Below are 19,464 nucleotides of genomic sequence, written 5' to 3' on the forward strand. Positions count from 1 at the left end.
CGCTGTGCCATTGTGCCAAGGTCTAGAGGCGATGGTCACTTGTTCATTTCAGTTGTAGTTGGTGATGTCGTGGTGTTAACATTCGCCATTGTTAGGAGTGTTCGGTGCACTGTGTGTTCAGACTAGTGTTGTGAAGGTCTATATAAAAAACGGAAATTTTGGGTAAAAAACAGTTTTTTACGATTTTCCCGAGCTGGGGAAAAAACGGAATATTTGGGTATTATCAGAATCATCATTTTAGTTAATCACAGAATCATTTTAGTTAATATGTTAAATCAAACATATATTTCATAGAGATATCTTGATTGTTCTATGTAAAATTCCGGAAATTTTGAAACCATTAGAAAAAATCATTTGTTCGGAAATATTGGCAAAAACAGGAAAATATAGTTTAAAAACTATTTATTGGCCTGATGCTAGTAATCTTACTTGCTGTAACATGTCTGCAACATATACAGTGGGAAGTCGAAAATCCGAACTAATTGGGACCACAGGTAGTTCGGATTTTCAAATTGTTCGGATTTTCGAAAATGACCAAGAAAATGCCATTTAGGCTTACATATACTGTACGGTGTGTTCTTCTATCGATACAGTGGTTATTCAGTACATACAGTATTTACAATACCGTACGTAAGGCTACTTACATTTAATGTTTCTGAGGAACCTGCTTGTACTCTAAATAACACTGTTCTTGTAAGTCACACTTAAAACTTATAGACCTAAGAAAAAATAAAAAATAAAAATACATGACAAACAATTACATATAAATGAACTTTTGTAAAAACACTGATTTCACATGGACACGCTATTGTTTGATTATCGCTAGCGTTAAGACAAATTGTAAAAAGCTTCTAGGGACCGCGTTCGGACTTTTGACGTTAGGATTATCGACGTCCTACTGTATATACAAGCAACAGGTTTTAATTCTACTTTACACACATATACCGCACAAGTGAGTAAATTTGAGCAGCGAAAAAAATATATTAAGTGAAACTTCCGTTATTTATTATTACAGACTAGCAGAATACCCGTTCTTCGCACGGGGATAATACGTTTCATTTTGGACACAAAGGGCACCAAACCTGTCACCAATGAACTTGTGGAGCCCCAAAACTATGAATTTCACATTAATATCGATAATTTTCAATTATCTTTACATGTCACCATCCCCCTTAGAGTACTAATGGGGCTGAATTTGTGGATTTAATCGGCATCTTCTGTTCATCTCAGCGAGTATGGATTCGAGGCCATTTTTGATCATGTATATATCTATATCTACTTACCTACCTATATATATATATATATAGGTAGGTAGGTAGGTAGATAGATATAGATATATACATGATCGAAAAGGGCCTCGAATCCAAAGGTGGATCCAAGGGGGCAATAGCCCCCCCCCTTCACACTCAAGTATACACTGCATAAAATGGGCTTGAACCCTGCTTTACACTGGATAAAACTGCAAACTATGGTTTAGCCTCTCCCTTGATCATATCCTGGATCCGCCACTATATATAGGGCCTATATATATATATATATATATATATATATATATATAATGCTCAAAAAAATAGGAGTTCAGCTGAAATATCACACAAGACCTTAAGATAAGGCATGAATAAGCTTATGTTTGACTCATATATATCATACAAGATACACTAGAAAAATGGGGCACATACTGGTGTTGGGGCACGGAAAACCTTGTTCACATGGCTCATGACACAAAACGGTTATGTGTGTACCTCTCGAGCTGCTCACAAACAGGCAAGGCAACAACACTGATTGTTATGATCTTGAAGCTTTGCTGGCGTCTACTATTAATCCAATGTTCTCGGTATTGCTACCAGAGTGAGTGTTGCTGTGCTGAGCTTTCGTTACCATACAGCGGCAACATCTTCAGAGCTATGTGTTGGAGTGTGCTGGTCGTACAATTTATATTGTTGTTTTAAGAATCGCTGTGTTCCTATTGGTTGTTTTTGTTGGCCAATGACGTGCTCTGATTTTGCTGGTGGAAACTGCTTTCTGATTGGCTGATGGTTATTTTCGTGCTGAGAAGCTGGATCCAGATGTCAGGTAGATGATAACCTTCGTCTCTGTTGATGAATGGCTTGTATGTACGGATGAATAGATATTCATGTATTTTCCTGTCCCAGAACTGTTTGCTTTTCTTTAGTACTTCAATTTGGTCCCACATGGCCGTATGATTGTATTGTATGCAGTGTTCGGCTATTGCAGATTTTTCCGGTTGTGTAAGTCTGGTGTGTCGCTGGTGTTCTTTCATTCTGTCTTCAATGTTCCTTCCCGTTTCACCTATGTAAGTGGCGTTACATTCACAGGTGATCCTATAGATGCCTGGTGTCTTTAATCCCAATGAATCTTTTGCAGTTGGTAGTAAACTCCTGATCTTCGGTGGAGGGCAGTGTACAGTCTTGATGTTGAATTTCTTCAATAGTCTTGCTAGTTGGTTGGAGGTTTTTCCCATATATGGAATAACTGCAATATTTTCCTTGTCTGCCGTGCTGTCCTCTTTTGTGCTGCAACTTCTGCTACAGTATTTTCTCATGGCTGTCTTGATCTGTTTCGACGAATATCCGTTGAATTTGAATACCGTTTCCAGGTGAGACAGTTCTGTGCTTATATTATCTGGATCTGCTATTTGGTATGCTCTGTGTATTAGAGTATTTAACACCCCCATCTTCTGTGCAGGATGATGAAAACTGGTCGCATCGAGGTAGAGATCAGTGTGCGTGGGTTTCCTGTAGATTGAATGGCCTAGACTTCCATCTGGTTTCTTGTATACGAGTACGTCCAGGAACGGGAGTCTTCCTTCTGTTTCTGTTTCCATTGTGAACTGGATGTTGCGGTGTATAGAATTCAGATGCTGAAGGAATTCGTCGAGTTTCTGTCTGCCATGGGGCCATATGACGAATGTGTCGTCTACATATCTGTAGAATACTGTAGGTTTGTATGTTGCTGTTTCTAGCGCTTTGTGTTCAAAATACTCCATATAGAAGTTCGCTATTACTGGAGAGAGAGGAGAGCCCATTGCCACACCATCGCTTTGTTCAAAGAAATTGTCTTGGTAACTGAAGTAGGTAGACGTTAGGGTGTGTCTGAAGAGATGTACTATATCCTTGCTGAAGTGCGATTCCAGGAGTTTAATAGAATCTTCTAGTGGTACCCTCGTAAAGAGAGAAACCACATCAAAGCTGACGAGTATGTCATCTGCGTTGGTCTTGATGCTGTGTAGTAGCTGTACGAAATGGCTGGAGTTCCTGATATGGTGTGTACACTCTCCTGTTAGTGGCTGTAGCAGTCCTGTTAATTTCTTTCCAGGTTGTACGTGGGGCCTCCTATGGAGTTAACTATAGGTCGTAATGGAACTTCTTTCTTGTGTATCTTCGGAAGGCCATAAATCCTTGGTGGTATTGAGCCGGAAGGTTTAAGCCTCTTCTTTTCTTCTTCATTCAGACTGGAACTTTGTATTAATCTGGAGATTTTCTTTTCGATGGCCTTGGTTGGATCTCTGTCATTTTTTCTATATGCTGGATCTTCCAGTAGGCATGTCAATTTGGAGTGGTAGTCTTCCCTGTTGAAAATGACAGTCGCATTCCCCTTGTCTGCTGCTAATATTATGATGCTGTCATCTGCCAAAATATAATTCCAGATTTCGCCAAGGTAACCAGTCACATCAAGTCACAGAAGGCACAACGGGTCCTTATCAGGGCCAGCCACGCTCTAGTCAGAGAACAGATACAGGAACTTCACAGAAGACTAGACCAGCTCGACAGGGAAATGAAGCATCTACTTCTGTATCTACCAACAGTGCTCCACACCTGGGACTGGGAATGGATAGATTCCATCACGTATGCATATGGTAGCAGGCAGCATGAATTACACACAGTTCATCTCAAGAAGAAATTCGAAAAGCTTAACCGAAGGCAAAACCCTGAACCATCTCATCCGAGCAGAGAAAAAGCAGTGGTGAATCTCTCCAGCAAAAGATTAAGTGAAGCGGCTACAAGTTTTCTATGCAAAGGCCTGAAATTCCCATCACGGAAACTGTAAGCGGAATAGAACAAGCAATAAAACACTTAGACCAAGAAGCAGCAGACCACATACGCACACGCACGTTACGGTCCTTATGAGGGCCACGCAGCAGAAGCCGAAATACAACCTATCCAGAGAAGAAAGGAAAGCCCTCAATGAACTATGAGCAGATGACAGCATCATAATATTACCAGCAGACAAGGGGAATGCGACTGTCATTCTCAACAGGGAAGACTACCACTCCTAATTGACATGCCTACTGGAAGATCCAGCATATAGAAAAATTGACAGAGATCCAACCAAGGCCATCGAAAAGAAAACCTCCAGATTAATACAAAGTTCCAGTCTGAATGAAGAAGAAAAGAAGAGGCTTAAACCTTCCGGCTCAATACCACCAAGGATTTATGGCCTTCCGAAGATACACAAGAAAGAAGTTCCATTACGACCTATAGTTAACTCCATAGGAGGCCCCACGTACAACCTGGAAAGAAATTAACAGGACTGCTACAGCCACTAACAGGAGAGTGTACACACCATATCAGGAACTCCAGCCATTTCGTACAGCTACTACACAGCATCAAGACCAACGCAGATGACATACTCGTCAGCTTTGATGTGGTTTCTCTCTTTACGAGGGTACCACTAGAAGATTCTATTAAACTCCTGGAATCGCACTTCAGCAAGGATATAGTACATCTCTTCAGACACACCCTAACGTCTACCTACTTCAGTTACCAAGACAATTTCTTTGAACAAAGCGATGGTGTGGCAATGGGCTCTCCTCTCTCTCCAGTAATAGCGAACTTCTATATGGAGTATTTTGAACACAAAGCGCTAGAAACAGCAACATACAAACCTACAGTATTCTACAGATATGTAGACGACACATTCGTCATATGGCCCCATGGCAGACAGAAACTCGACGAATTCCTTCAGCATCTGAATTCTATACACCGCAACATCCAGTTCACAATGGAAACAGAAACAGAAGGAAGACTCCCGTTCCTGGACGTACTCGTATACAAGAAACCAGATGGAAGTCTAGGCCATTCAATCTACAGGAAACCCACGCACACTGATCTCTACCTCGATGCGACCAGTTTTCATCATCCTGCACAGAAGATGGGGGTGTTAAATACTCTAATACACAGAGCATACCAAATAGCAGATCCAGATAATATAAGCACAGAACTGTCTCACCTGGAAACGGTATTCAAATTCAACGGATATTCGTCGAAACAGATCAAGACAGCCATGAGAAAATACTGTAGCAGAAGTTGCAGCACAAAAGAGGACAGCACGGCAGACAAGGAAAATATTGCAGTTATTCCATATATGGGAAAAACCTCCAACCAACTAGCAAGACTATTGAAGAAATTCAACATCAAGACTGTACACTGCCCTCCACCGAAGATCAGGAGTTTACTACCAACTGCAAAAGATTCATTGGGATTAAAGACACCAGGCATCTATAGGATCACCTGTGAATGTAACGCCACTTACATAGGTGAAACGGGAAGGAACATTGAAGACAGAATGAAAGAACACCAGCGACACACCAGACTTACACAACCGGAAAAATCTGCAATAGCCGAACACTGCATACAATACAATCATACGGCCATGTGGGACCAAATTGAAGTACTAAAGAAAAGCAAACAGTTCTGGGACAGGAAAATACATGAATATCTATTCATCCGTACATACAAGCCATTCATCAACAGAGACGAAGGTTATCATCTACCTGACATCTGGATCCAGCTTCTCAGCACGAAAATAACCATCAGCCAATCAGAAAGCAGTTTCCACCAGCAAAATCAGAGCACGTCATTGGCCAACAAAAACAACCAATAGGAACACAGCGATTCTTAAAACAACAATATAAATTGTACGACCAGCACACTCCAACACATAGCTCTGAAGATGTTGCCGCTGTATGGTAACGAAAGCTCAGCACAGCAACACTCACTCTGGCAGCAATCCCGAGAACATTGGATTAACACTGATTGTTCCTTAATATGTCATATGATCACTTCGAATAGCCAACACAGCCTCGCACCTGCGTGGCATGGATTCAATCAGATTACCGATGAGTTCTTGGGGGATGTTGTGCCACTCATCCAGAAGAGCGACTTCCTGCTCTTTAGTGGTTGTTTGATTTACTGGCCTAACGGCAATTCGTCTGCCAAGTATATCCCAGACATGCTCAATTGGAATGAGATCCGGAGAATATGCTGGCCACTTCATCCGAGCGATACCCTCAGCATCCAGCATCTTATCCAGTAACCGATCCCTGTGAGGACGAGCATTGTCATACATGAAAAGGAACGCATCACCAATGCCACCAGCATAAGGAAGAACAAGAGTTTTCAGGATCTCATCCCTATATCTGAGAGCCGTCAAAGAGGCATTTCGGATGATGTGGAGCTCAGTACGCCCACCAATGCTGATCCCTACCCACACCATCAGTCCACCACCATGATACTGGGATCTTTCTCGTACAAACATGGGATTGTGTCGTGTTCCACATTCTCTCCAGATGAAAACACGTCGATTATCAGGCTCCACACTGAATCGAGACTTGTCAGAGAACAAAACATTCATTGCGTCTCCACCCACGATGTTCCTCCGCCTACGCTCTTCGATGAACACGGTGTCGTGCAGTTAATGGGATACACACCATAGGCCTACGTGCGTAGAGACCACCTTCTCGAAGGCGATTGCGGACCGTTTGAGTGGATATTGTACATCCTGTTGTTGTTCGCAAGGCTCGCGGGAGCAGAGTTGTATTCTGACGCCGGCTTCGACGAGCTGTTAACAAGAGATAACGAAAGTCTCTGGCTTGGGTTGCTAGCGGGTGGCCCTGTCCTTGTCTTCTTCGAACCCTTCCAGTTGTTTGGAATCGATTCCAGAATCGGGAAATCACACTTTGTGCCATTCCTATGGCATGTGCCACCTCCCGCTGTAACTGACCAGCTTCCAACCTGCCGACAGCTCGCCATGCCAATGATTCTGGCAAATCACGTTGTTGCGCAATTTCACTACGTAGATTTGTGACGTACTAAAAAAAATGAGAACAAAGGTATCCTGGAGCTGGAATGTGTTGGCAGCGCCATACTAAAAATGATATCTGGTAGCGCCACGTCACTGATCGCGTGCACAGATGTTCCAAACGATTCGTTTGCAAATTGAGCCTTCATGATTTTAGTCTGAACTGGACAAGATACAGTGTTCTCACATTATTGGTAAGAAGTTTTACATGAGTTATCAACTGATTCCCTAATTTTTTTTATCAATATATATATATATATATATATATATATATATATATATATATATATATATATATATATATATATATATATATAGATAGATAGATAGATAGATAGATAGATAGATATAGATATAGATATAGGTATAGATATAGATATATTTATATTTATTAGCTAAATATACTCATTCATCGCATGGAAGTCAAGGCCTGTGGAAGTATTACCCTCATTTCGGCGACCGTGAAAACTATGGATCTGAGACTAATATCGATCATTTTGGATTACTTTTACATGTTTCGGTATCCCCCGCCCCCGTGACTCTCGGCCTGCTTACAAGGTAGCTGAATTTGCAAGTGTTCGCTATTGAAAGTGTCATCATTCATCTCAGAGACCGCGAAAACTATGGATTTGACACTAATATCGGTCATTGTGGATTACGTTTATATGTCTCAATATCTCAACTCCCCCCCCCCCCGGTGACCCCCGGCCCGGTGCCGCATAGCATTAATTTGGAAGTTAATGCGATCGGAGTTTTACCATTGATTTCAGCGACCGCGAAAACTATGAATTCAACACTAATATCGGTTATTTTCTACTACTTTTACATGTCCCGGTAAACGACCCTCTGAGACCCCCCTTATTCGAAGTTTGACAAAATCGTTTAACTCTGGTCTGGAGCCTGGACCAAGGTATTCGTGAATAAATTTGGTAACTCTAGGTCAATTTGTCTGGTTCCCAAGCTGGTTCCGGTAAACGCCACCCTGAGACTCCCCTGGTTCGAAATTTGAAAACAGGACTTCGTCTTGATCTGGGGCCAAGACCAAGGTACCCCTGACCAAAATTTGGTAACTTTCGGTCCACTCGTCTGGTCCCCAGGCCGCACACAGACAGACAAACACACAAACAAACTCTTTTATTTTATTTATATTAGACAGCTAAATATACCCATTCTTCGCATGGGGGCAGTATTTTGAAGACAACGCCTATTGAAGTATTACCATTCATTTCTGGGACCGCAAAAACTATGAATCTGACACTAATATCGATCATTTTGGATTACTTTTACATGTCTCGGAATCCAACCAGGGGGTCTCAGGGGGGCAAATGCAAAAGTGGTAGGAAATTGCCGATATTACTGTTGAATTCATAGTTTTCGCGGTCGCTGAAATCAATGTAGAAACTCTGATCTCTTTAACTTCCAAATTCACCCCATTCGGGGCAGGGGTCACCGGGGGGCGGATACCGCCCCCTGAGACCCCGCTAATTCGCGGCCCTCATACAATTGTAGCTGAATTTGCAAGTCATCGCTAATAAAAGTTTCACCATTGATCTCAGCGATCTCGAAAACTATGGAATTGACACTAATATCGGTCATTTTGGATTATTTTTACATGTCTCAATATCCCCCTGCTGACTCCCGGCCCGCATACAATTATAGCTGAATTTGCAAATCATCGCAAATGGAATTGTCACCACTGATTTCAGCGACCGCGAAAACTATGAATTCGACAGTAATATTGGCAATTTTCTACCACTTTTACATGTACCTGTAAGCGCCCCCTGGTTCGAATTAAAAAAAAAGATTCGTCTTGATCTGGGGCCTGGGCCAATGTATCCCTGACCAAAATTTGGTAACTTCGGTCCACTCGTCTGGTCCCCAGGCTGCATACAGACAAACACACAAACAAACTATTTATTTTATTTATATTAGACTAGATAGATTCTTGCAAATTATGCCAGATTTTCATATTATCTTTGCGAACTAATTTTAAAGACCCGCTTTTATTTATCTTTATATATATACAGTATATCTATATTTATATCTATCTATATCTATATATGTATATAACAAAAGCAGGAATTACCCCCTAAATAACGCTCCTGGAGGACCCCTTTCTCAAAAAATTTGCTGGAGAAACACTTGTAGAAACTTCAGTTTTCGTGCCGGACGATTACCGAGACCTGGTAAATAAGAAAAAAACTCCTTTAGCGATCGAATTAAAAAAATAGTTCTCCTCAGGTTAGTATTCACTGAGAATATTTTTATAAAATTTAAATTTGATGGGTAAAACAGTGGACTTTGAATACATCCACATGGTATCCACTGAGTTGCGAAATTGTGTACCTCCAGACATGGGCGGCCGAAGAAAATTTTGTAGGGGGGCATCTTCAATGTTTGCTATATTAGTCTGGCATTTAATATGCATGGTTTGTTATATTACGTATACATTTTCGTGAGCCAGGGAGGTTCGTTCTTATCAAACATGGAGATTATGAAGGAGCAAATCTACTGTACAAAATATAATATAAACATCTCTTTCGGATTTCTATCATCCCACAGTCCAACCCCGAGGCGGAAACATAAGAGATAGGCTTTTTGTTTTTAAACAAGATAACGTGCCTAGCGAAGGCTTTACATTGTGAAGATTATATTAGTGAAAATTAAACGAATATAATTTTACAACTTAATATACATATTACTAAATGTTGAGCTTCCCGTTGCTACTGTATGTGGTTAGCGTATGCGCCTTTCTCGAACGAGGTTTGATTCATGGTAGGAATTTATGTGTTTCAAATCCGACGTTAAAATGTAGGTTCACGTCTTGTAGAGCTTTGCTCCTGAAAACGACGCTAAACTATAATCTAATTTAATATTACTAAATATTAAAAAATAATGACTTACCAAGGTGACGTCAATTTGGCAGTCATCAAATCCATTTTATACTTTCACTTAATCCAGTGGATATTAATATAACAATTACAAGACACACGCGCATATAAATACGCAGAAACAAGCACATACACACGTACACATACACAAATATGAACACTTCAAATCTATTTACATGTGGTGGACTGCGCTGCATCAAGCACTGTTATCTTCGTCATCATCTTCTCATGTATCTGCATTATTTGATTCATCCAGAGATTTGTTATTTGTACGCATCATTCATTTTAGCATTTTCGGGAGGGTTCAGGGTTCTTTCTTCATTTAAAGAGTCGGTTCTCTGTATTGGAAAGAGAATCAGGGGAAAAAGAGGGAATTTATACTTTATGAATAAATAACATTTTAAGAAATATATACAAAACATGCCGCTTCCGACGCAGCACTGAAGCATTTCTTTTAGTGGTGTACTCTTAGTGGTCTCCTGACGATCATACCCCCCCCCTCTCAAGTTGTAAAGTGAGAAGGGACAGAAACATTCCAGACACTCAGGGTTCAGTTGACAATAATAAAATTATGGGTAAGTAAACATCTTGTGCAGAGACACGTTTTGCTTATTTTTGAACATTTCTGTGAATTCAACAATACAATAGCGGAAAAACTAACTGGTTTTATTACTCCAACCATCGCTTCAACTAAAAGGAATAATTCCCAACGGTCAGTGAACCATCTAAATTTTCGTTCTTTTTCTGTTCTCCAGAGGGAAAAATGAGATTTTGCCAAGATGCTAGATGCTAAATGGGAGTGAATTATGCTAGATCTAGCACCAAGATGCTAGATATGGCTTCACTGGCGGGCTTCGATATCTACAGAAGTTTCTGCCAAAGCATACAAAGAAACAATAGCACAATAGTTTCGATAACATCTGTGTGGTCCTTCGGTAGGCTACACATCCGGTAAGAAGCTCAATCCTAATTGTTAAATTGCTAGGAGAAAAGAGTACTTTGGACTGCACCCGTGGCCAAAACAAAAGACTCGTAGCCGGTTTATATAGATAATTGAATTCAAATTTTCAAGTATCCATTTACTGAATGCTCATATCGTGTATGCATGCATTTGCGTGTATTATTTAACAAGTAAATAAATTACACACACAATTAATTATGTCAGTGATAAACGGTGTTTATTGGGCAAAAAAACCTCTCCAAACAATGAAGATTAATCTTAGACTGGAGAAATGGTTATCCTTTGTTTTCATTATCATTTGGCCATGAAACAAACGCCTGATAGATATACAAACCCTATATACAATACAACTATGTGATGTTGGAATATATAACTCGTAGGGTATGATGCTTTACTTTTTCAAAAATTTTAGTACTTCTAGTGAAATGAAATCTTTAGTTTTAGGTCCCACGCTTATGTCGGTTAGGCTGAAGGAGACGGTGATGATGAGAAATAAATGAAATGGTGGAATGAAGAAAGTGGGAGGAAACGGAAGAATCCCGAGAAAACCCACGAGCACGGCGTTTGTCCACCAGAAAGTCCACACGGCGCGATCTGGGTTCGAATCAGGGAAATCAAGCGCCGGAGGTGAACGCTCTACCACTGAGCCACCGCGCCCCCACAGTACTTTTAATGTACCCCTAAAAATGTAATAAATAACTAATGGCCATGTTTTTTTTAAAAAATATTGAATTAGAACTGGACAATTTTCACAAAATTTGGAATCGACAAATGAAAACGGCACGTTTCTAGCACTTGTGGGTTCGAGATCTCATTGTTGAAAAGATTGGAGACAAACATGTAAACTTTTCTGTGAGGAGAAACATATACGCGTAAATCTACTATTTTAATATATAGATAATAATTGGAATAGTTTTATTTTCGAGTGTTATTTTTTAATATTCGCAATATTGAAATTTTTGAACCTACATTTTTCACGTGTTTGAAGAAAAAGAGAAATGATTACTAGTAAAATTAACCTAATACAGACATTTTTTTTAATTTTTCCGGAAAATCGAAAAAACGTTTTTTTTAAAAAAAAACAGGTTCAAAATTTCCGGAACACTAGTTCAGACACACTTGTACTTTGCCCAGCATTAAACTCTGATCTTAGTTCCGACGCAGTTCGCTGCCTGTTCTGTTTTACTAGTCTGCCCAGCCTACGACGTCCGACATCTGTAATGAGGTGGGGGCGCCCAACCCCTCGATATTTTGACGTCTTTTTCCCTTGGTTTCGTCACTTGTTAAAACAATCAGCACAGCACTTCTGGAACACCTGACAAGTCCTACAGTTTCCGAAATTCTCGTGCCGAGTGTTTCTGAGTGAGTACTTTCTTCAAAATAATATTAAAAATTATACGAAGATTTTCGAGACATTCAAGTCGAGTCGAGTTTTTTACCAGCTGTCTCGACTCGACTCGAGTCTCGACTCAAAAATTCGAGTCGAGAAATACGTTTGTCTCGACTCGTCTCGAATTTTACAAAATGTCTCGACTCAACTCGAGTCTCGACTCAAAAATTCGAGTTGAGAAGTACGTTTGTCTCGACTCGTCTCGAATTTTACAAAGTGTGTCTCGACTGGAATTCGAGTTGAGTCGAGTCGAGATTCGAGACATGTCTCGACTCGTGTGCATCCCTAATCGGCAACACTCAACTTATCCAGAATTTTACTTTCTAGTTGTAAGAAAATATGATAGATACCGGTACTTTCTGAAGGATAAATTAAAAGTGAATCGTTGTAAGATCCGCTGTCTTTTATCCTAGTAAAAGATGAGTTAAGTTTTGTTGGTGTTTCACTGCGGAGGGATCTGTTGCAAAATACGCACGAGATGAATTTTGGAGAGTGTCTAATAATATAGCTAACTAAGTGATAGACAAAGCACGACTTAACTATTAATAATATGCTTACAAAATCAAACTTAGAAATGTCATTAAAGACTACCTACAGTATCTGAATTGAACAACATCCCAAATTTACCTTTTTCCATACTGCATAATATGACAGCCTAAGTCCAACTCAAAATCTTATTTTTAATATAAAATAATTTCAGCTGAATAGAATAACATCGGAACTCAATAGACTTGGGATGTTATTCAATTCAGATGAGAGATTTAGAACGCAATGGAGAACTTCAAAGACAGAAAAACTTTATTCGGTTATAATGTTTTATTTGTCCTTAGTCGCAAACAATGAGAAACCAAGTTAATCGCCTCTCAGCCATTTAATAACAACATTATCGGTCACTTTCTCTCGTGTTTTGAAGTTAGTGCGGCAATACTTTTCAGGTTTGATTTAGGTACATTTTTATACATAACATCACAATAATTCATAAATCATAAAAATGCGAAATCACAATATTATAACATAACAAAGTGATGTCATCTCAGGATTTGCTTCGGGGCTGGAAAGATTCTCCGATGTAAGTGGTTTCACATTTTTCATTAGTATCTTATTAAAATTAAACCAATTATTCATCCTTTGAATATGCATGCGTGGCTCGGTGTAAAAATATGTAAATGTAAAGATCTGAATTGAAAAACATCTTATGTACACAGACGTTTATACATATTTTTCATGTTGATATATATGCTTCACATAGTTGGAACTTTAAGGAGGGATAACAAGGAACACAATTAATAAGTAAAGACCGGAAGTTATGGCCAAATAGAACACCGAAAATGGCAGGCAAAATGACAAAATAAATTTCCGAAATTGCTCTAAAAATGGACAAATAAATTCTAAAAATGATACTTTATGTGGCACAAATCATCATATTCGTTTTACTTTTAAGATTTGTCTCAGTAAAAAAAGAAAAAAAACTAATAACTACGCAGATTATTAAATTTAATAGCAAAATAATGATGAGTAAAATAATCATTGCAAGTACTACTCATTTAATTCATGATCTTGAAATTATGAGAAAACAGGACACATCAGATAAAAAAAAAGAAAAAAAGGTTCATAGAACATAAATTTTAGTATTTTTATAGCACAGGCAAAGCTTAACAAAAATTAACTTATATGCGCTTCTATGAAAAAGAAACGTCTTTCCCTTGGCTCTCGGGAAAGCAGTCGTGCTACACAGCACATAGTTCACTTCTTGATGCATAAAATAACAAGATTTTTTTTTAAATTTTCCACCGTAAGATTATGTCGTCTATCTGTTACGATTCGTTTGAGACTCAAAAACGATCTTTTAACGTCTATCGATGTGAGAGGACCATATATAAAGCGCGCGACAACAATGGGATCCAAATCCACATCAACCGTGCTCTCACCTTCCAAATCTTTAGAAATATTTCTAATTTTCTGCAAGTCGCGGTTTTCACTAACAAGACGGCCACACATTTTCTTCAAAACTTCACCTTTTTCACCGGGAATATTGGATAATCTTTCACTACACCATCAAACACACTCATAGCAGCCCTAAGTTTCAGATTTTATTTTTCCAGGGAAATTATTGACGTCGGTATCTGTAAGAAATTTGAAAAGATGAATCTGAGATCATTCTTCACATATGTCTGTCCAAGTAACTCCTGTGCAATTCTAATAGAAGAAGCATCCTTTTCATCAAATACATTGACAATCTCGTCGATTTTGTTGAAATGCTCTGCATAGTAAAAAGCTGTTTCGAACCATGTTCCCCACCTTATCAAAACTGGGATTGGAGGCAGTGGTATATCTGGTGCAATCTCTTTGAAGATTCTAACTCTAGAAGGTGCTTTAATAAAGATGTTCTTTACATTTGAAATATGCTTGTCAATGTCTGGGAACTCTGTGCAAGGCGTGTGCCAAGCATGTCAAATGTAACATTCGGGGAAAAATAACTTTAAGTCCTCACCAGCTTTCTTCCTATATGTTGCTGCATCAGTCAGGAAGAGAAGAACACGGTCATATTTTATTCCATCAGGCCAAAGAAGATTCAGAGCACTGATAAATACTTGAGATATAGTGGAGCTGTCGGTTTTCTCCACAACGTCTGCTGTAAGAAGAAAAATATTCGATGGTTTGCCAGGGTCCATGGTACCAACTATAACGTTACAGATGAATCTATCCACATAATCAGTGGTTTCGTCTATGGAAATGAAAATATTGCTGTCTCCCTCACTTCGAATATTTCCAATGGAAAACTTTTCAGAGAGGGATTTTCCATAAAAAGAGGAATATCGGCAGCAATGAACTCACTACAAAAATCATACGCGAACTGATTGTGGCGTGAATTGGATGCACAAAACACTGGTAATAGTTGAGTAGTCTTATCTGCACTGCACTTCTTATTAGTTGTTGTCTTGTGCTTTGTAGTACTTAAATGTTGTGTCACAAAATAACGTTTATCAGTACAGTTTTTTTTAACAAATTTTGCAAAATAACACTGCTCCATTTGTTGAAAACACGTCCGGTCTGTCTTGTCTTATCTTATTAATTAAGATAGTCTTCTTAATTAAGATAGGAAGTTATGGCAAAATGTCATAAATGCCATATTTTGCCATTTAAAAGAAAAAACAATCTTTGATAAATCCTTTTCCTTAAATAAATTGCCATATTTGCCATTTCCTGACTGCTTCCTCTTTTTAAGTTTTCCTTGCAACGGGAAATACCTGTTCTGTTGCTAACTGATAGAGCAGAACGCATTGTCACTCAGTGAAATAAGGAATTTACGGTTTCTAGCTGGTTCGCTCCACTGGCTGAATCACCGTATTGACCAACTGAGTCCCAGAAATTCCTGGAAAGAATAAAAGCTAGCAGATGCTGCATTGACAAATTATTTCTTCAGTTAAAGGAATTCAGTCTTGTTTATTTCTTAGTGTTGTTCTGTGAGTTATTGTTCCTCTTTTACCATGCCAAAGGTTGAAGCTGAAATTTCACTGAAAGGCAAAATTGCTAACTTTGAAAAAGAATATGGACCGGACGTGTTTTCAACAAATGGAGCAGTGTTATTTTGCAAAATTTGTTAAAAAAAAACTGTACTGATAAACGTTATTTTGTGACACAACATTTAAGTACTACAAAGCACAAGACAACAACTAATAAGAAGTGCAGTGCAGATAAGACTACTCAACTATTACCAGTGTTTTGTGCATCCAATTCACGCCACAATCAGTTCGCGTATGATTTTTGTAGTGAGTTCATTGCTGCCGATATCCCTCTTTTTATGGAAAATCCCTCTCTGAAAAGTTTTCCATTGGAAATATTCGAAGTGAGGGAGACAGCAATATTTTCATTTCCATAGACGAAACCACTGATTATGTGGATAGATTCATCTGTAACGTTATAGTTGGTACCATGGACCCTGGCAAACCATCGAATATTTTTCTTCTTACAGCAGACGTTGTGGAGAAAACCGACAGCTCCACTATATCTCAAGTATTTATCAGTGCTCTGAATCTTCTTTGGCCTGATGGAATAAAATATGACCGTGTTCTTCTCTTCCTGACTGATGCAGCAACATATAGGAAGAAAGCTGGTGAGGACTTAAAGTTATTTTTCCCCGAATGTTACATTTGACATGCTTGGCACACGCCTTGCACAGAGTTCCCAGACATTGACAAGCATATTTCAAATGTAAAGAACATCTTTATTAAAGCACCTTCTAGAGTTAGAATCTTCAAAGAGATTGCACCAGATATACCACTGCCTCCAATCCCAGTTTTGATAAGGTGGGGAACATGGTTCGAAACAGCTTTTTACTATGCAGAGCATTTCAACAAAATCGACGAGATTGTCAATGTATTTGATGAAAAGGATGCTTCTTCTATTAGAATTGCACAGGAGTTACTTGGACAGACATATGTGAAGAATGATCTCAGATTCATCTTTTCAAATTTCTTACAGATACCGACGTCAATAATTTCCCTGGAAAAACAAAATCTGAAACTTAGGGCTGCTATGAGTGTGTTTGATGGTGTAGTGAAAGATTATCCAATATTCCCGGTGAAAAAGGTGAAGTTTTGAAGAAAATGTGTGGCCGTCTTGTTAGTGAAAACCGCGACTCGCAGAAAATTAGAAATATTTCTAAAGTTTTGGAGGGTGAAAGCACGGTTGATGTGGTTTGGATCCCATTGTTGTCGCGCGCTTTAAATATAGTCCTCTCACATCGATAGATGTTAAAAGATCGTTTTTGAGTCTCAAACGAATCGTAACAGATAGACGACATAATCTTACGGTGGAAAATTAAAAAAAAAAAAACTTGTTATTTTATGCATCAAGAAGTGAACTATATGCTGTGTAGCACGACTGCTTTCCCGAGAGCCAAGGTAGGCTTATCTCTGCTTATTTGTTAGACGTTTCTTTTTCATAGACGCACACATAAGTTTATTTTTGTTAAGTTTTGTTTGTGCTATAAAAAATACTAATATTTATGTTCTATGAACCTTTTTCCTTTTTTTTTTAATCTGATGTGTCCTGTTTTCTCATAATTCCAAGATCATGAATTAAATCAGTAGTACTTGCAATGATTATTTTAGTCATCATTATTTTACTATTAAATTTAATAATCTGCGTAGTTATTAGTTTTTTTTTCTTTTTTACTGAGACAAATCTTAAAAGTAAAACGAATATGATGATTTGTGCCACATAAAGTATCATTTTTAGAATTTATTTGTCCATTTTTAGAGCAATTTCGGAAATTTTTTCGCCATATTGCCTGCCATTTTCGGTGTTTTATTGTGACAGGACACGCTGCCCCATCAGCATTTGTGCACCCGTTGTTTTCGCGAGTTTTGCGTTTCGCTCACTTCAAGCGGTGTGACTGAGCGCTCCGCTCAGTAACCTTCTGAACTCTACCTTAGCTGTCTAAACTTTACTGGCAACATTGACAACACATGATTGGGGAGCAGCAGGTTGAATCGACAGCAGGAGGAGCAGGTTGCAGGTAGACAGAAGAAGAAAAATGCAGTGTAATAAGAACAAGTGGGAACGTATACAGAGGAGAATAATAAAAGAAGAATGCAGCGATGAAGAATTAAGAATATAGAACAAGAATTGTTAAAGGACTTGTTTTGTTTTAACCTGCCGGTAAAGGTAAGAAAACTGAATGTGCTCGAAAAATAACAAGTAAGCCATATTTGTGAAGAAGCCAGCCACTGCAAGTAAACATCGCATGTCACGTACTAATGTCAACGAAAAGAATTAAAACAAGTGATATGTGTATACGATATACGACACATTAAAGCATGCTTTGCACTCGTAACATTATAGAATTATTTTGACATTACCGTAAAAACATATGCGCATATAAAATGTAAATCTACAATATTGATTCATTTTTTAAGCCGGTATAATATTATTCATTTCAAATACCTCACTCATAACCTAATCTATTTTATTGGATACTGCATATAAGTGCTACAAAAAGTAAATATAAAGTTTCTTGCGCCAGTCAATCTTAGTAGAAGTTAATAATTTGTATACACTCTAAAGGATCAGTAAATATAGAACGTCGTGTATATAATGAGCGCACAATATGAACGTATTACTTTGCATTGAATTCTTTTATCCTTAAGCTCAAGTTTGAAACATATATCGACAAAAAGCGCTTGAAAGAAAATCAATCTATATTTGATATAGGCCTATATAATAGCGGAATATTACTTCAAATTATAGCTATAAAAATATCTAACAACCACAGTAGTGATATAACATCGTTATATAACTGCATTATTTCTGAAAACTGTGCTAGCTAACATATTTATCTGTGAAGAATGTTTGAAATATCAGTAATAAGTCGAATTCAATCTAAATAAAAGTTCGCCAGTCGCGACTATCAAGTGTCAATCAGTTAGTCACTTTGCATTCAAATTAGTATTTCACTAGTGAATAATCTGTTCAGGCAAAGACAGAACTGAAGATAGAAACAATTATACCAAGCGGCAAGTATAATATAATAGTTTAGTGCATCCGTAAAAAGGAAACAATTAAAAATATTAAATAAATAATAAATATAAAAATAAATGAGAGATCAAGCTTCTCTAAAACAATTCTTTCTGGACTTATGAAATAACATAATTTGCTACTGTCGTCTGGACTTTCATTTATTCTGAAAAGACTTAGAAATATAGTAGAGAAACCTTATTGCATGTATTATTATTATTATTGTTGTATATAGTATTTTGTATGTTTCCTTGTTCTAAATATCATGCTTCTTTTAATTACTTGTCAATCTCAGTTTTATGTTGAACGGTATCAATAATTAAAGTGAGTGACGTTACCAAGTCATTATTGAAGCGACTATTTACGTCAAAAGATTGTTTATTTGTGGCGAGCATTATCTGTTGTGTATATGAATACTAGTTAGTGATAGAATGTGGTATTATAGAAACAAATATAGTAAATAAATACGTATGGTTTTTAATAACAAGTTTACGCAAGTGTATTCTGAAACTTTTGAGTCTAGATTTCATCATCTTTCTACATCCACGCTACGTCTGACAACTTCGTGAATCACAACATTGTGGATATTTGTATTGAAGGCT

The sequence above is a fragment of the Thermobia domestica genome, chromosome 1 (genome assembly GCF_964235325.1).
Source record: "Thermobia domestica chromosome 1, izTheDome1.hap1.1, whole genome shotgun sequence".
In the NCBI taxonomy this organism is placed as follows: domain Eukaryota; kingdom Metazoa; phylum Arthropoda; class Insecta; order Zygentoma; family Lepismatidae; genus Thermobia; species Thermobia domestica.